The 18318-nt window shown below is 41.8% G+C and overlaps 2 long non-coding RNA genes across 2 annotated transcripts; both read right to left on the bottom strand.

Moving 5' to 3' along the window:
- Positions 1-5744: 5744 nt before the first annotated feature.
- LOC148130719 (uncharacterized) lies at positions 5745-11265 on the bottom strand. Its single transcript, XR_015749250.1, has 3 exons — positions 11150-11265; positions 9099-9195; positions 5745-6120 (listed from the first exon to the last, which is right to left on the bottom strand). It is a non-coding gene; the product is annotated as an uncharacterized LOC148130719 (long non-coding RNA).
- LOC148130718 (uncharacterized) lies at positions 11266-17026 on the bottom strand. The gene is made up of 2 exons (XR_015749249.1): positions 16646-17026; positions 11266-11614 (listed from the first exon to the last, which is right to left on the bottom strand). It is a non-coding gene; the product is annotated as an uncharacterized LOC148130718 (long non-coding RNA).
- Between the last annotated feature and the right edge of the window lie 1292 nt (positions 17027-18318).

The raw sequence follows: 18318 nt of genomic DNA, 5'->3' as shown, positions 1-18318 counted from the left end.
TGGTCTGTGTTTATTGGTCTTAGAGTTTGCTGTGTTCTGCTTGATTGGTGTTTCTAATATCTTCTTTCTGTTTTGTAGCGTATTTTTGTCTTGATTAGTTGACAACATTGTGTTTTGTGTATTGGGGGCTTTTAACGCGGCTTGGCTTCGGGTAAATGGCTGGCTATCATTTATTAGGAAGCTAGGTTTCATCTGGGTGGCTGGCTGGGGTGTGTTTGGGCTGGAGGTATGGGGGGTCTGTTTGTGCCCAGGTGTTTGTTTGGCTTGTGGTGTGGAGATATTTTTGTTTGTGAGTGCAGGCTTTTGTTTGTGAGTGCAAAACTGAATGCAGTATTCCAAGTGCTTACCAGGGCATTATAAAGTGGTATTAACCCTTCACATGATCTCCTCTGTTTACGCAGCCGAGAACTGTGTTGGCTTTTTTGGCAGCTACTGCACACTTCTCACTCATATTTAAATGGTTATCTGGTAGGCATTCTGGTGCACTTATGCACGCCCCCTTTAAGGACTTCTTATGAATCGGGTGAGGACCACGGTAGGCAGTTTGAGGTTGAAGCTATGAGGGGTTGAGGCTGTAACAATGGAGTTGGGTAGGGTGTCCGGGCAGTGACCACTCTGTTGCTATAGTCATATTTTCTGAATTGAGTTTGGAGTGGTTTACATTGAGTTTGTATCTGTTGTTTGCCCATGTATTATTGTGATTGAAGCTGAAGAAGTCATTGACAGGCAAGATGTTATAGCAGACAATTTTGTGAACTATGCTTAGATCGGACCGCAAATGGCACAGTTCTAGATTGCCCAGGCCCAAAATTTCAAGCCTGGAGGCATAGGGAATTCTATTGTGAGTGGAGAAGTGGAGTACTTTTCTGTAAGTATTCTAAGAAAACAGTTGAGTATGGTTACCCACACTGTAGCCCTCACTTGATGAGGTCTGTCTGTAAAGTAGCATTAGCAACTATTTTGGAACTAAAGGACAAATCTTAGAAATTTGGATTGAACACGTTTGAGAAGGAGCCTGGTTGGGTACCATAAATATGTACTATTGCCTTGGCTTCTGATAGTTTGAGTGTTCTAGGTATATAATGGCTGCTGCTTATCTTGACAAATTTGAAGAAAGCAGTTGAAATCTTCATTTCAGCAACATAGTCTTCATAGGGTTGTTAGCAGAATGAACGACATCTTCCAGGTATTGGAAACAGGAGACCTGATCAATCTTCCAGTCATCTACCCTTTTTGCAAATGCCACGATTTGATTTTCTGGTGATTGAGTATTAATTAGTCTATTATTATTATTATTGTTATTGTTATTATTGTTATTATTATTATTAATATTATTATTATTCAACATGTATTATTACCAGATCAACACTCTATGACTCACCACTGCCAGAGAAATCCTCGGCATTACAAAATCAGGTCACCATTATATTGACAAACAAGCATGGCTGTGGACTGAACAAGTGCAGGAGAAAGTTGACAAAATGAAGCAAACTTTCAAGAAATGACAGGCAGATAAGATCAAAGAGGGGGGGGGGGGGGGGGGGGGGGGGGGGGGAGAAAGAGAATTGACAAAACTATGTAATTGCCAAAAGAGCAGCCAAGAAAGCAGTTGCTGAAGTCAGGGCAGAACACTACCAAGACCTATATGACCACCTATATGAGACAAGAGAAGGGGAGAAAGACATTTACCGATTGGCCAAAGCATAGAAGAAAGCTGCACAAGACATTGAGCATTACATGTGCATGAAGGACCAAAGATGGCAAAATGACTCCAAGACAAACAGGGAATCTTGCAATGATGGCAAGATCATTTCAATGAGATCTCCAACATTGAATTCCCACATCCTCCAGTTCCAGAAGGCATACCAACCCATGGACCCATTCCAATCATAACTGAAGAAAAGGTCAAGAATGCTGTGGACAGAATGAAAAACTTGAAGGCCCCTGGACCTGACAAACTGCCCACAGACTTAGGGAAACTAAATGTAGTGCGAGACACAGTGTTACCTTGGCTGACTGAGTTCTTCAATGCTGTAATTGGGTGGTTTTTGGTTTTTGTTTTTTTTTGGGGGGTTTTTTTTTTTGGGTGTTTTTTTTTTTTTTTGTTTTTTTTTTTTTTTTGTTTTTTTTTTGTTTTTTTGTTTTATAGAAGTTTTTTGTGGTTTTGTTTTTTTTTTTTTTTTTTTTTTTGAAAAAAAAATTCGGGGTGTTTTTTTTTTTTACTGTTTTTTTTTTTGGTTTTTGTTTTTTTTTACAAAAATTTGGGGCCGTTTTTTGTATCCGGAGGGGTTAAAGGTGGGGATCATTTAATGAACACTGGCCATGAACCAACTGATTGGTCAACAAGCGTGACAATTCCCATCTTCAAGAACAATGATAACCCAACCGACTGTGCCAACTATCATCCAATCTGCCTTCTCTCTCACACTATGAAAATCTTTGAGAGAATCCTTGATCAATGCATTCGCAGCATCACCCAACTCACCACCAACCAATGCAGCTTCGTTCAAGGATGTGAAACAACTGATTCCATCTTTGCAGCCTGTCAGCTCATAGAAAAACACTGTGAGAAGTGACAACCACTACACATGGCATTCCTAGACCTGGAGAAGGCATTTGATCATGTTCCACACCAACTGATCTGATATGCCCTCCAGGATCATGCAGTACCTGAACCACTGTTTGACTGGGTCAGAATGCTATATAAGAACACCAGCAGCCAAGTACGATGCCCAGCTGTCCTCTTCAACAGATTTCCAGTGATGGTTGAGGTACGCCAAGGCTCTTACTGTCACCACTTCTGTTTATATTGGTCATGGATACCATTACACATGACCTGTAGTAGAATGCACTCTATGTGGATGGTGTTATGTTTGCTTTCCACCACAGAGATGAACTGCAGCAGAAAGTTCAAGCATGGAATGATTGCCTCAACCATTTTGGACTCTGCCTCAACATCAAGAAAACTAAGTACTTTAAGACTTTTATCACTCCTGGAATGTTTCAAATAAATGGAGAAAACCTAAAGAAGATGGACATTTTGGGGTATCTGGGATTCCATCTCCAAGGCAATGGTGACATCAATGTTGAGGTGTGAGCAAGGGTGAATGCAGCTGTATGCATTGGCAGGAACTCACCAGTATATTATGTGACAGACAAATGCCATCTAAGATTTACAAGACAACTATCCGCCCTGTTGCACTGTATGGCACTAAATGCTGTGCGGCAACAACAGGAACCAAAAGCTATTTCCATACCATGGAAATGCAAATGTTGGATATCTGGCATCTCCCTTCTTGACCCTATCACAAATGACACAATTCAACAACATTTTGGTGTGTCACCAATTATAGAGAAGATGAGAGAAGGCCAACTCTCTGTATGGACATGTCCAGAGAACAGCACCTTCCACCATGGCCAAGGCTGGCTAGCAACTACAAGTCAATGGCTGGAGACTTCGCAGGTATCCAAAACAGAGATGGCAAGACACCATCAACAAAGATATGCAAGCCATGGACCTATGTCCCGGAGACACAACTGACCGTGCAAAGTAGCATTCAATGATTTGAGAAGACCCTGTACCGATAGGAATACACTAGGAAGAAGAAGAATACTAATTAGTCTTCCCTGCAGTTCTATTTTATTTTATTTTATTTATTTGTCAGTTGCTTACAAGATAATAGGTATAAGTAAAAACATAGTTATGAATACATGGATACATATAAGAAAAATAAAAGAAACAACAGGACAGGGATGGTAGGCACATTGGTGCGCTTTTGCACGCCCCCTACAGACCTCTTAGGAAAGGGGTGAGGTCAATAGTAGAAAATCTAAGGTTAAAGTTGTTGGGGTTTGGGGAAGAAACCAGAGTTAGGTAGAGTATTCTAGACATTGACCACTCTGTTGCTGAAGTCGTATTTCCTGCAATCAAGTTTGGTGCGATTAACCATGAGTTTGTATCTATTGTTTGCTCTTGCATTGTTATGGTTGAAGCTGAAGTATTCATTGACAGGTAGGACATTGCAATGCATGATTTTATGTACTATACTTAGATTGGACCGAAGGTGGCATAGTTCTAGCTTTTCTAGGGTCTAGAATTTCAAGTCTGGTGGCATAAGGTATTCTGCAACGAGTAGAAGAGTGGAGAACTCTTCTTGTGAAATATTTCTGGAGTTTCTCAACTGTGTTAATATCAGATACATAATGTGGGTTCCAGACTGATGAGCTGTATTCAAGTATTGGTCTAGCAAATGTTTTGTATGCTCTAGTTAGTAGTGTGATATTACCAGAGAAAAAGCTATGTAAAATTAGGTTAACAACTCTTAATGCCTTTTTGGCTATGTAGTTACAGTGGGCTCTAGCACTTAGATCATTAGAGATGAGTACTCTGAGCTCCTTGACAGAGTTTGGATCATCAACAAGGTCTTGACTATTCAGCCTGTATTTTATTTTCTGATATTTTTTTGCCAATATGTAAGACAGAGCATTTGTTTGTTGAGATTTGAAGTTGTCATTTGTTTGACCATTCTAATACATAGTCGAGGTCTTTTTGAAGGGTAGCAGTATTGTCTGTGGTGTTGAACAGCTTTACATCATCAGTGAAGAGAATGCAGTTGCTCTTAATATGATCACAGAGGTCATTTATGTAGAGTATGAAGAGAGTTGGTCCTAAAACACTGCCTTGGGGGACACCACTATTGACAGGTACAGAATTTGATAGGACGCTCCCAAGTTTGACCATTTGTTGTCTGTTTGACAGGAATGCTTCTATCCAGTTATGCAGGTGTCCAGAGATACCATAAGATTTTAGTTCTAGGAGTAATTTGTCATGTACCACTGAATCAAAGGCTTTACAGAAAGAAGTCTATGTAGATTGTGTCTATTGCTTTGCCCTGATCGAGTTGTGTAGTCCATATGTTTTTGCAGTGTAAGAGTTGCAGATTGCAGGATAGTTTTTTTCTGAAACCAAATTGTTTATTCTGTGCTAGTACTCTTAGTGGTTTTTTTAAAAGGTCAATAAGTATTGCTGCATTGTGTGCACATAGTAGAACAGAAATGTTCTTCAGCATTTTTTGTAATGTGAAAGTTGCTACAGTTCTAAACTCTTCAGAATTCAGGTAATTTAGGATATGTGGAATTAAAGAAAGCTTTCATAATTTTCATTTCTAGGACACTTAATTTTGAATATAATCATTTTTAAACTTATAGTGTTTTACCATATAAAAGAAAATACACTGCAAGTATATGCATGTGTGAGAAGAAAGACAACAATAAAAAATTTAAGATATAATGATCCATTTCAGGTGAATTTGAATAAGTATTTGCCAGCTGCTTCTTCACAATGGTTATCTAGTATCCACTTCCTATATACAGAATAGAAGAGCCCCTGCTGAATAAAGCAATTTGAAGTATGAAAATAGATAATGTAAGGAAGTTTGCAAAATTGGCCAGAGAAATTGTAGAACTGAAAGTTCTTTCTTTTTGCTAAATCTGTAGTTCTTAACCTATTTCTAAGTTGTTGGAGGTACACAAAGATTTAGTAACAATAGATGAATGAAGTAAGTGAATACTTTCATCTACAGTTCTGTTACATAGTGTACTTCTGCAATAATATGGAGTATTGTTATTTTAATTAAATCCGGCAGCTAATTGTTTCAAAATCAATAGATGCATAATATGAGTAACTTTGTATTTTTATGTGGATAAAAGCTTTTCCTCATAGCATTTTGGATAGGTGCCATGTGGTGGTCTCCCATGGAAAGAATGAGACACAAGCGTGTGTACTCGGAATGGGAGTCCAGAGCAAATTCCAGTGCTCCCTTTTATTGAGAATTTTGTACATAGTAAGCATTCACATTGTGGATTACAATAATTAGGTATAGTACACAGAATTATTTACAGTTATCTGAGCTGCTTAATTGTTTCTGGTGTTTGCTTTTAATTTCTTTGCTTTATCTCAGTGACCTTTAGGCAGACATGTATGTATAAGGTCTTAGACTAATCATTACCCAATACCCAAGTCAAGGTTTATTCCCACATCTCCCCTGTTTTAGTTTTTTGATGATTGCGGATGCCTCGGTAGCTTTTCGCCATCTGCAACAGCAGTTCTCCTTCCGTAGGCTTCACAAGACACATTCCTAAAAGTCCAGGGAGACATTGGATACAACAGCATACACAAAGAGAAAGTATAAAAAGCAATATCACTCCAACAATTAGGTGACGAATCCATGAACCATCTGGCAACCAGGACCAAAGTGCAGACCACATGTCCAGTCCCTCGTCCTCCGATTGTAATGGATTCTCATTCAGGGTTTGTTCCATATGCTGTATAGTAGCTGTAATGTTTGGAGAATAATCAGAGATATACATGCAACAATGCATATGAATCACAGTGCAAACTCCCCCTTGCACAGCCTAAATAGTGTCCACCGCATATCTGGTTTGCAGGACAAAGTCAAGGATTTTTCCTTGCTCTTCTTCAAGCAGCTTTAGCGTTTTAATGGTGTCTTTAAACATAGTAACTGTCCAATTGTTTAAACGATGTAAATCTCTATAGTTCATCATGACTCCTAAAGGAGGAATAACTCCCCTTGATATCTGTGTCCAGTAGTCATGAGTCAAAACAGAGTTTACTTCCGTTGCAGAACGCGCATTGCGGATATGAGCAGTCCCGAAAGATTTTTGAATGAAATGAGATGGGATTACTTTCCCAAAGGTGCAGTCTCCTTTCCATCGTGCTGGCATGCAATCATAGGCCATCCGTCCACACAGCAACCATAGATTTGCTCCCAGGAGATGACCAACCGTATTTGGTTCAGCATAGATTAATTGTGCAAAGGATTCCATTAACATAGCCAAATAAGTGGATGATGGTGCGTATTTCCCATTCGCACATTTTTACAACTGGTTTTCTCTCGTGGTGGGACAACATGTGGCAGGAATATATGGACACCTATTTTCATTGATCAAAGATGTGATATCATATCGAGAAATGTTATGTACAAAGTAAGTGAGATTTTTAGTTTTCATGTCATTCGAATAAACCCGACTTCCATTGCTAATAACAATTGTTTTGTTGCAAAACGGATATGTCCCCAAGTAAGTCATATTCTCTATTGTCTCATTGTGGGTCCAGCAGATACCCACCACCTCTTGGATTCGGCTTCCAAGGTGCAAGGTATTTATGTTACTTGTAGTCCAACTGTTAGACCACATCCCTGAACAACCATAGCATTGTCCCTTATACCAGTCACCTTCGGCCAGAGGTACTGCAACCATTGGAAGCCCTGATGTTTTGTGAGTTGGCATGTGCATACATATCCAACAATCAGTTTTATTATGAAGGTTTGCTAGCTTCCCCATGTCCTGGATCAACGTGTTTCTTTTCCATTCCCCCAAATCCATCCCCTTGCTCCTTTGGCTGATGATAAGGATGCACACAGTGAGCAGGAACCCAAACAACTGTCCCCTCATCTTCAACAGCAGCGTATCCTCAGCCCCAAGTTATCAGCGGGACAGGTCCTCTCCACGTTGGATCTGGTAGTCTCCTATACCGAACTTTCGGTCTTGGTGTACCTGCAGAAGGGGAGGAAGCAAAATGCCTACTGGCTGCCGTAGCAGCAGGAGATCCTGTCATGTTTAAAAAATTTAAAGTGTATAAGGTAATATTAAGAATGTTTTCTATGTAAGGCAAGCCATATCCATCCACTTCCCCCGTTTTTGTTTTTATGTGAAGGAGTGCTTGTTTGAGCGTCTGATGAGCTCGTTCCACAATGGCCTGACCAGTGGAATTGTAGGGAATGCCAAATTTATGTATAATTGACCATCGATGACAAAATTCCGCAAAGGCGGTGCTAATGTAAGCAGGACCATTATCGGTTTTGATCTCCATTGGTGGCCCCACATGTGTGAAGGTATGGAGACAATGGTTGATTACATGTTTTGTAGCTTCTCCTCGTTCAGGTGTTGCCATAATAAATCCTGAATAGGTATCAACGGTGACATGCAGATGGTGCCATGGTTTGAAAGGAGGGTGTTGTGTGACATCCATCTGCCATAGCTGACAAGCAGATGTCCCCTGAGGATTTACTCCTTGAGGAAGAGCAGTGGATTGAGCACTGCAACTAGGACATTGCTGGATAATAGCTGCAGCTTCTGCAGCAGTGAGCCTAAATTGTTTACAAAGAGCTTTGGCATTTTGATGAAAATAGCTATGTGAGTCCCACGGAGTAACAGGAGAAAGCGATAGACAGGACATGGCCGAGGCCGCTGCGTCAGCCACATCATTCCCTTCCTGCAGCTCCCTGGGAAGTGGCTGGTGGCTGCGAATGTGTGCGATATGCAAAGAATGAGTGCGAGAATGAAGACAGCTTTGCAGGGCTAGAAACAAACTCATAAGATTAGCATCAATAGATGTAGAAAGATAAGCAAATTCAATGTTAAGTATCAATTGATAAACGTAAAGAGAATCCACAATAAGATTTAGCGGTTCTTGTGCAAATTCCTGTAAGGCCAAAATAGCAGCAGCTAATTCAGCCCTTTGTGCTGATTGCTGAGGAGGGGTAATCTTTGTTTTCCATACCCCTTCCTGTCTCCATGCACAAGCGCCGTAGGTCTTACCACCGTCCGCATAAACGGTCACTCCCTCAATTGGCTGTTTAGCAATAACTGAATTAAAATTTACAGATACGTTTCAAAGCAACTGGAAACGAGGGTCACTGGGGGTGTGGCAAGAAATCTTCCCTGGCCAATTTTCAAGAGCAATTTGCAATTCAATGGATTGACCATACCAAGTTTCCCACAAAGTGAGGGAGATAGATAAAAATAACCGAACTAGATCTATGCCGTATAAATGCATACTGTGATTCCGGCCTTTGATGATTAACTCACTATAAAGCATAGCCATAGTAGAAATTGTTTTTCTGGGAGTATTCTGCAAATGCAACCATTATCCAATAACAATTTTTGTGCGAAATTGTGACAGCGAATCTATACCCCACAAGTTTATATGCAGGGGCAACACAAGAGGTTGAATCCTTGCAGTCTCACCAGTTTCTCTATGCAATGCCTTCAACCAATGTACACTACTTCTTGCAAACTGCATACCACCCACTCCACGAACAGCCGGACAGTCCTCAAGCGCCCATTCATTTGGCCATTCCTTTTGGCGTATCACAGAGACATCTGCTCCGGAATCTATAAGGCCAGAAAATGATTTTTCTTGAATTTCAATTGTCATTTTTGGTTGGTCTGTAGTCAAAATTTTTGTCAGCGCTAGCAATTCTGCAGCAACTGGAGAACTGGCCATTTCAGTGGACCCAAAACCGCCAGTTCGTGGGATCCCAATTAAAGGATTTATAGGAATGTATGGAAGCAATAATAACTGGGCAATAGAGTCACCAGCCATTAATGATGCAGGAGTATCAGTGTACAATTATATCTTAATGACCCCTCTATAATCTTGATCAATAACTCCTGGAATAACAAAAAACCCTTTTTCTGATGCGGAAGACCTGGGAAGTACCAATCCACTGTTTTTTCTGGCAGTGGCCCATGCAAATGAGTGTCCTCAATGTACACTTGATTAGGAAAGGTCACATTAATTGAGTTCAACATTTTTAAACTCAAACCTGCACTCCCAGTAATTGCAGGCGATGCTTTTGTGACAGCCTTGGGAGCGGGGCTAGCTGCATGCCCCAAATTTAGTTTCCCGGATTTTGGTTTTGATCAGAGCGACATTGATTTGCCCAATGAAACCCTTTTTGCATTTTGGACAGACCGATTTCGGGCGGACGTCCTTAATTTTGTTTTTGTTAAATGCCATCCCCCAGGGGCATGGCACTGGGCTTTAAAATGGCCAGGCTTCCCACAATTAAAACAATTCCCGTAGGTTTCATCCCTTTTTGTAATGCCATAGCCAAAGTCTCCATGTTGTAAGCCTGAGAACCCACCACTGCACATGCCTTTAACAGATCAGCCAGAGTAACCTCACCTCTAGCCACCAAAGGCTGTAAGATACGCTTGCAGTCAGCATTTGCATTTTCAACTGCCAATTTCAGCAAAAGTTCTTTTGCAGCTTCCTCATTAGAGATTTGCCTGGTAATAGCCAATTGTAGCCTTTCCACAAAATCATTATAAGACTCAGATGCTGTTTGCTTAATTTGAGAAAAAGACCGTGCCGGGGTTCCCACATCCTGGATGCGGAACAACGCCCTAAGGACAGCTGCCATAACCACTGGAAATACGTGATCAGGCAAATTAGCAGCTTGATCAGCAGTGGATTCAAACAAGCCTGCCCCATAGATTTGGTCTGGTGTATACAGCCCCCCGATTCCTTCCCTAGTGACAGCTTCCCTTTGATATTCTGAATGAAAAACCACATACTGAGTAGAGCTCAATATCATTCTCATTAAATCTTTCCAGTCACTAGGAATCATGCGTGAGGTAGCCAAACTTGTCAGGAGCCCCTTTGTAAAAGGACTTTGAATACCATAATCTTTAACTGCTTTTTTAATTTCCCTAAGAACTGCTAAAGGAATCGGAACCCATTCAGTCTGCAGATTGCCTTGAGCATCCACTTGCCTATTGACTGGAAACAAATTCATCTGGGGAATCTCATCAGGCTCTAATTTCCCCTCATTGAAAGCCTGATGCATCATTGCTTGAACTTTTCCCATTTTTGGTTGGATTTTCTCATCCACTGGAGTAGGCGCTGTTGGGGGTGAGGAAACATACTCCAGTTTTGGGGTTGGTGGGTGCAATACAACTCCTTTATAAGGAGGAAGTTCTACTAAAGTTTTAAAAGAGGTTGTTGCTGGGTCTCTAAAGCAGTCATAACAACCTTCCAATATATCAAAATTTCAGCTGTTGCCCGTGGCTCTTCATGAAGGATAGTTCCAATTCTCCTCCACGTGTCTAACTTTAAAGATCCCTTCTCTGAATACCAGGGACATTGCCACCAGATCTCTTGCAGCAGCTCTCTCACATTACCTTTTGAAAGAACTATTTGCTCCCACCCCCAGAGGTTTAAAAATAAAGAAGTTTGTCCTGACTAACTTCAGCAGCTCACTAACATGCGTGGCTGAGAGAGTTTTTCCCCATGTTCCCTGAAAAATCCTATTGTCTAGCAATAGTTAAGTACGTACTTTACCTATTCCAGGCAAGGAAACACGGAGGTCCGGACACGTACCACCTGCAGTGGATCACGTCGGGGTCACCACTTGTGGTGGTCTCCCATGGAAAGAATGAGACACAAGCGTGTGTACTGGGATGGGAGTCAGAGCAAATTCCAGTGCTCCCTTTTATTGAGAATTTTGTACATAGTAAGCATTCACATTGTGGATTACAATAATTAGGTATAGTACACAGAATTATTTACAGTTGTCTGAGCTGCTTAATTGTTTCTGGTGTTTGCTTTTAATTTCCTTGCTTTATCTCAGTGACCTTTAGGCAGACATGTATGTATAAGGTCTTAGACTAATCATTACCCAATACCCAAGTCAAGGTTTATTCCCACATCTCCCCTGTTTTAGTTTTTGATGATTGCGGATGCCTCGGTAGCTTTTCGCCATCTGCAACAGCAGTTCTCCTTCCGTAGGCTTCACCCGACACATTCCTAAAAGTCCAGGGAGACATTGGATACAACAGCATACACAAAGAGAAAGTATAAAAAGCAATATCACTCCAACAATTAGGTGACGAATCCATGAACCATCTGGCAACCAGGACCAAAGTGCAGACCACATGTCCAGTCCTCGTCCTCCGATTGTAATGGATTCTCATTCAGGGTTTGTTCCATATGCTGTATAGTAGCTGTAATGTTTGGAGAATAATCAGAGATATACATGCAACAATGCGTATGAATCACAGCGCAAACTCCCCCTTGCACAGCCTAAATAGTGTCCACCGCATATCTGGTTTGCAGGACAAAGTCAAGGATTTTTCCTTGCTCTTCTTCAAGCAGCTTTAGCGTTTTAATGGTGTCTTTAAACATAGTAACTGTCCAATTGTTTAAACGATGTAAATCTCTATAGTTCATCATGACTCCTAAAGGAGGAATAACTCCCCTTGATATCTGTGTCCAGTAGTCATGAGTCAAAACAGAGTTTACTTCCGTTGCAGAACGCAGCATTGCGGATATGAGCAGTCCCCAAAGATTTTTGAATGAAATGAGATGGGATTACTTTCCCAAAGGTGCAGTCTCCTTTCCATCGTGCTGGCATGCAATCATAGGCCATCCGTCCACACAGCAACCATAGATTTGCTCCCAGGAGATGACCAACCGTATTTGGTTCAGCATAGATTAATTGTGCAAAGGATTCCATTAACATAGCCAAATAAGTGGATGATGGTGCGTATTTCCCATTCGCACATTTTACAACTGGTTTTCTCTCGTGGTGGGACAACATGTGGCAGGAATATATGGACACCTATTTTCATTGATCAAAGATGTGATATCATATCGAGAAATGTTATGTACAAAGTAAGTGAGATTTTTAGTTTTCATGTCATTCGAATAAACCCGACTTCCATTGCTAATAACAATTGTTTTGTTGCAAAACGGATATGTCCCCAAGTAAGTCATATTCTCTATTGTCTCATTGTGGGTCCAGCAGATACCCACCACCTCTTGGATTCGGCTTCCAAGGTGCAAGGTATTTATGTTACTTGTAGTCCAACTGTTAGACCACATCCCTGAACAACCATAGCATTGTCCCTTATACCAGTCACCTTCGCCAGAGGTACTGCAACCATTGGAAGCCCTGATGTTTTGTGAGTTGGCATGTGCATACATATCCAACAATCAGTTTTATTATGAAGGTTTGCTAGCTTCCCCATGTCCTGGATCAACGTGTTTCTTTTCCATTCCCCCAAATCCATCCCCTTGCTCCTTTGGCTGATGATAAGGATGCACACAGTGAGCAGGAACCCAAACAACTGTCCCCTCATCTTCAACAGCAGCGTATCCTCAGCCCCAAGTTATCAGCGGGACAGGTCCTCTCCACGTTGGATCTGGTAGTCTCCTATACCGAACTTTCGGTCTTGGTGTACCTGCAGAAGGGGAGGAAGCAAAATGCCTACTGGCTGCCGTAGCAGCAGGAGATCCTGTCATGTTTAAAAAATTTAAAGTGTATAAGGTAATATTAAGAATGTTTTCTATGTAAGGCAAGCCATATCCATCCACTTCCCCCGTTTTTGTTTTTATGTGAAGGAGTGCTTGTTTGAGCGTCTGATGAGCTCGTTCCACAATGGCCTGACCAGTGGAATTGTAGGGAATGCCAAATTTATGTATAATTGACCATCGATGACAAAATTCCGCAAAGGCGGTGCTAATGTAAGCAGGACCATTATCGGTTTTGATCTCCATTGGTGGCCCCACATGTGTGAAGGTATGGAGACAATGGTTGATTACATGTTTTGTAGCTTCTCCTCGTTCAGGTGTTGCCATAATAAATCCTGAATAGGTATCAACGGTGACATGCAGATGGTGCCATGGTTTGAAAGGAGGGTGTTGTGTGACATCCATCTGCCATAGCTGACAAGCAGATGTCCCCTGAGGATTTACTCCTTGAGGAAGAGCAGTGGATTGAGCACTGCAACTAGGACATTGCTGGATAATAGCTGCAGCTTCTGCAGCAGTGAGCCTAAATTGTTTACAAAGAGCTTTGGCATTTTGATGAAAATAGCTATGTGAGTCCCACGGAGTAACAGGAGAAAGCAAGAGACAGGACATGGCCGAGGCCGCTGCATCAGCCACATCATTCCCTTCCTGCAGCTCCCCGGGAAGTGGCTGGTGGCTGCGAATGTGTGCGATATGCAAAGAATGAGTGCGAGAATGAAGACAGCTTTGCAGGGCTAGAAACAAACTCATAAGATTAGCATCAATAGATGGAGAAAGATAAGCAAATTCAATGTTAAGTATCAATTGATAAACGTAAAGAGAATCCACAATAAGATTTAGCGGTTCTTGTGCAAATTCCTGTAAGGCCAAAATAGCAGCAGCTAATTCAGCCCTTTGTGCTGATTGCTGAGGAGGGGTAATCTTTGTTTTCCATACCCCTTCCTGTCTCCATGCACAAGCGCCGTAGGTCTTACCACCGTCCGCATAAACGGTCACTCCCTCAATTGGCTGTTTAGCAATAACTGAATTAAAATTTACAGATACGTTTCAAAGCAACTGGAAACGAGGGTCACTGGGGGTGTGGCAAGAAATCTTCCCTGGCCAATTTTCAAGAGCAATTTGCAATTCAATGGATTGACCATACCAAGTTTCCCACAAAGTGAGGGAGATAGATAAAAATAACCGAACTAGATCTATGCCGTATAAATGCATACTGTGATTCCAGCCTTTGATGATTAACTCACTATAAAGCATAGCCATAGTAGAAATTGTTTTTCTGGGAGTATTCTGCAAATGCAACCATTATCCAATAACAATTTTTGTGCGAAATTGTGACAGCGAATCTATACCCCACAAGTTTATATGCAGGGGCAACACAAGAGGTTGAATCCTTGCAGTCTCACCAGTTTCTCTATGCAATGCCTTCAACCAATGTACACTACTTCTTGCAAACTGCATACCACCCACTCCACGAACAGCCGGACAGTCCTCAAGCGCCCATTCATTTGGCCATTCCTTTTGGCGTATCACAGAGACATCTGCTCCGGAATCTATAAGGCCAGAAAATGATTTTTCTTGAATTTCAATTGTCATTTTTGGTTGGTCTGTAGTCAAAATTTTTGTCAGCGCTAGCAATTCTGCAGCAACTGGAGAACTGGCCATTTCAGTGGACCCAAAACCGCCAGTTCGTGGGATCCCAATTAAAGGATTTATAGGAATGTATGGAAGCAATAATAACTGGGCAATAGAGTCACCAGCCATTAATGATGCAGGAGTATCAGTGTACAATTATATCTTAATGACCCCTCTATAATCTTGATCAATAACTCCTGGAATAACAAAAAACCCTTTTTCTGATGCGGAAGACCTGGGAAGTACCAATCCACTGTTTTTTCTGGCAGTGGCCCATGCAAATGAGTGTCCTCAATGTACACTTGATTAGGAAAGGTCACATTAATTGAGTTCAACATTTTTAAACTCAAACCTGCACTCCCAGTAATTGCAGGCGATGCTTTTGTGACAGCCTTGGGAGCGGGGCTAGCTGCACGCCCCAAATTTAGTTTCCCGGATTTTGGTTTTGATCAGAGCGACATTGATTTGCCCAATGAAACCCTTTTTGCATTTTGGACAGACCGATTTCGGGCGGACGTCCTTAATTTTGTTTTTGTTAAATGCCATCCCCCCCCCCAGGGGCATGGCACTGGGCTTTAAAATGGCCAGGCTTCCCACAATTAAAACAATTCCCCGTAGGTTTCATCCCTTTTTGTAATGCCATAGCCAAAGTCTCCATGTTGTAAGCCTGAGAACCCACCACTGCACATGCCTTTAACAGATCAGCCAGAGTAACCTCACCTCTAGCCACCAAAGGCTGTAAGATACGCTTGCAGTCAGCATTTGCATTTTCAACTGCCAATTTCAGCAAAAGTTCTTTTGCAGCTTCCTCATTAGAGATTTGCCTGGTAATAGCCAATTGTAGCCTTTCCACAAAATCATTATAAGACTCAGATGCTGTTTGCTTAATTTGAGAAAAAGACCGTGCCGGGGTTCCCACATCCTGGATGCGGAACAACGCCCTAAGGACAGCTGCCATAACCACTGGAAATACGTGATCAGGCAAATTAGCAGCTTGATCAGCAGTGGATTCAAACAATCCTGCCCCATAGATTTGGTCTGGTGTATACAGCCCCCCCGAATTCCTTCCCCTAGTGACAGCTTCCCTTTGATATTCTGAATCAAAAACCACATACTGAGTAGAGCTCAATATCATTCTCATTAAATCTTTCCAGTCACTAGGAATCATGCGTGAGGTAGCCAAACTTGTCAGGAGCCCCTTTGTAAAAGGACTTTGAATACCATAATCTTTAACTGCTTTTTTAATTTCCCTAAGAACTGCTAAAGGAATCGGAACCCATTCAGTCTGCAGATTGCCTTGAGCATCCACTTGCCTATTGACTGGAAACAAATTCATCTGGGGAATCTCATCAGGCTCTAATTTCCCCTCATTGAAAGCCTGATGCATCATTGCTTGAACTTTTCCCATTTTTGGTTGGATTTTCTCATCCACTGGAGTAGGCGCTGTTGGGGGTGAGGAAACATACTCCAGTTTTGGGGTTGGTGGGTGCAATACAACTCCTTTATAAGGAGGAAGTTCTACTAAAGTTTTTAAAAGAGGTTGTTGCTGGGTCTCTAAAGCAGTCATAACAACCTTCCAATATATCAAAATTTCAGCTGTTGCCCGTGGCTCTTCATGAAGGATAGTTCCAATTCTCCTCCACGTGTCTAACTTTAAAGATCCCTTCTCTGAATACCAGGGACATTGCCACCAGATCTCTTGCAGCAGCTCTCTCACATTACCTTTTGAAAGAACTATTTGCTCCCACCCCCCAGAGGGTTTAAAAATAAAGAAGTTTGTCCTGACTAACTTCAGCAGCTCACTAACATGCCGTTCCTGTGGCTGAGAGAGTTTTTCCCCCATGTTCCCTGAAAAAATCCTATTGTCTAGCAATAGTTAAGTACGTACTTTACCTATTCCAGGCAAGGAAACACGGAGGTCCGGACACGTACCACCTGCAGTGGATCACGTCGGGGTCACCACTTGTGGTGGTCTCCCATGGAAAGAATGAGACACAAGCGTGTGTACTCGGGATGGGAGTCCAGAGCAAATTCCAGTGCTCCCTTTTATTGAGAATTTTGTACATAGTAAGCATTCACATTGTGGATTACAATAATTAGGTATAGTACACAGAATTATTTACAGTTGTCTGAGCTGCTTAATTGTTTCTGGTGTTTGCTTTTAATTTCCTTGCTTTATCTCAGTGACCTTTAGGCAGACATGTATGTATAAGGTCTTAGACTAATCATTACCCAATACCCAAGTCAAGGTTTATTCCCACAGTGCCAGAATGATTTTATTATTAATTAAAGGACAGTCAGGTACTGAACATGTTACAAATCAAAATACCAAAAAGGAAAGGATAGAAATCATGGCAGCAGTAGTGAAGCACCATTAGTTAGTCTATTACACTAGATTTGTGAAATACAGAAAAAGGGTAGAGAAGAACAAAATAATAGAGTGGGAGAAGGAAAAAAACTAGACACTATCTATATTTGGTAGCTTTTGAATGCACAGAAAGATTGTTAGTGGTAGGGAAAATGCAAGTCAACCAAGGAAGGCATTATTAATCCATGAGACTGAAGAATACTGAAGTTATTAAATAGAAACAAATAAAAATTTGGTCAACAAATCTTTGGTTTATACACAAATAACTTAAAGGCTTATTTTCCATCCAAATGTACTTATTTACTCATGTAGACATACCATATATACTCGAGTATAAGTCGACCCGAATATAAGCCGAGGCACCTAATTTTACCACAAAAAACTGGGAAAACGTATTGACTCGAGTATAAGCCGAGGGTGGGAAATGCAGGAGCTACTGGTAAATTTCAAAAATATTAATTAATTAAATTAATTTGGGAAACGATCTCACTATCATGAAAGGTTTAATTGATTCACTAACCCAAAAGAAGAAGACGATGATGACAGTGGGAGGCAGGAGTCACTCTCTCCCTTGCAAGAAAAAAGCAAGAGCCGTTCTTATGATCTCTCTCTCTCTCTCCCCGGAATAGTCAAGCCCTTTCCAGCAGGCGCGATCCGCCGCCGCCCCTTTGCACCTTGCAAATGCAAAAACCCGGATTTTGCATTTGCAAGGTGCAAAAGGGTGGCGATGGATTGGCGTGCTGGAAAGGGCTTGACTATTCCGAGAGAGAGAGATCATAAGTGAATCAATTAATTTGGAAAACGATCTCACTATGAAAGTCAGTGTTCTCTGCCAGTGGGGCGTTTGGAAGAAAACGCCCATGGCATATCCACGCGCATGTAAGGGGAATCAGAAATTCCCGTTAAGCCACAAAGTCCCCCAATCACACAGCCCAGAATCGCCCTTCCCTCAGGGGCAGCAACGACGCCCGGCGTTTCCCGAGAAGCTCCACCGTGCAATGAAAGCGCCCTGGCTCTAGGCTCGCGGGCTCATAAAACAACGCGAGCCGAGGTGCCTTTGGCTCCGCTTGGCTTCGTTTCCTCAGCCCCAGCTGCTTTCAGTCCACTCGGGAGAAGGAGGAGGAGGAGGAGGTGGTGGCGGCAGCGGCGGCTCGCGTTGTTTTCTGAGCCTGCGAGCCTAGCCTAGAGCCTAGAGCTC

This window comes from Notechis scutatus, chromosome 4 (genome assembly GCF_049901735.1).
Source record: "Notechis scutatus isolate UNSWTSFEM ecotype Mainland chromosome 4, rNotScu1.2, whole genome shotgun sequence".
NCBI classification, from domain to species: domain Eukaryota; kingdom Metazoa; phylum Chordata; class Lepidosauria; order Squamata; family Elapidae; genus Notechis; species Notechis scutatus.
This window is presented reverse-complemented; position numbering and strand designations above follow the sequence as displayed.